The 1,225-nt window shown below is 40.8% G+C and overlaps 1 protein-coding gene across 1 annotated transcript in view; it reads left to right on the plus strand.

Annotated features, from left to right (window-relative positions):
* The window catches only part of LOC106872142 (NADPH oxidase 4), a 79,352-nt gene that overhangs the window by 66,774 nt on the left and 11,353 nt on the right, over positions 1-1,225 (plus strand). The gene's annotated exons all lie outside the window — the stretch shown is intronic.

Genomic DNA, 1,225 nt, shown 5'->3' on the forward strand with positions numbered 1-1,225 from the left:
AGTACGTTTGTACGTACGAACGTTCGTTCTTTTGTACCTTAGTTCTTTATATAATTCATTCGTTCGTTCGTTTGTACGTACGTATGTATTACGTTCGTTTGTACGCACGTGTTTACGTTCGTACGTACGTTCGTACGTACGTAATTACGTTCGTTCGTTTGTACGTACGTTCGTTCGCTCGTAAGTACGTTCGTTCGTTCGTACGCACGTACTTTCGTCCGTTCGTACATACGTAATTACATTCGAACGTACTTACGTAATTACGTTCGTGCGTGCGTAATTACGTTCGTTCGTACTTACGTTCGTTCGGACGTACGTTTCTTCGTACGTACGTTCGTTCTTTTGTACCTTAGTTCGTTGTTTATTTAATTCTTTCGTTCGTTGGTTCGTTCGTTCGTTCGTACGTACGTAATTACGTTTGTTCGTTCGTGCGTACATTCGTTCGATCGTAAGTACGTTCGTTCGTTCGTTTGTACGCACGTACCTTCGTCCGTTCGTACATACGTACGTAACTCCGTATGTACGTAATTACGTTCGAACGTACGTACGTAATTACGTTCGTACGTACGTAATTACATTCGTACATACGTCATTACATTCGTACGCGCGTACGTAATTACGTTCGTTCGTTTGTACGTACGTAATTTCTTTCGTACATACGTACGTTCGTTCGTATGTTCGTTTTTTCGTACGTACGTCCGTTCTTTTGTACCTTAGATCGTTGTTTATTTAATTCATTCGTGCGTTCGTTCGGTTGTACGTACGTACGTAATTACGTTCGTTCGTTCGTACGTACGTGTTTAATTACGTTCGTACGTACGTACGTGATTACATTCGTACGTACGTAATTACATTCGTAAGTACGTAATTACATTCGTACGCACGTACGTAATTACGTTCGTTCGTTCCTACGTAGTTCGTTCGTACGTTCGTTCGTTCGTACGTACGTTTGTTCGTACGTACGTTCGTTCTTTTGTATCTTACTTCGTTGCTTCTTTAATTCATTCGTTCGTTCGTTCGTACTTACGTAATTACGTTCGTTAGTACGTAAATACGTTCGTACGTATGTACGTAATTACATTCGTACGTACGTAATTACATTCGTACGCACGTACGTAATTACGTTCGTTCGTTCGTACGTTCGTTCGTTCGTTCGTACGTACGTTTGTTCGTACGTTCGTTCGTTCTTTTGTATCTTAGTTCGTTGTTTCTTTAATTCATTCGT

The sequence above is a fragment of the Octopus bimaculoides genome, chromosome 21, assembly GCF_001194135.2.
Source record: "Octopus bimaculoides isolate UCB-OBI-ISO-001 chromosome 21, ASM119413v2, whole genome shotgun sequence".
NCBI classification, from domain to species: domain Eukaryota; kingdom Metazoa; phylum Mollusca; class Cephalopoda; order Octopoda; family Octopodidae; genus Octopus; species Octopus bimaculoides.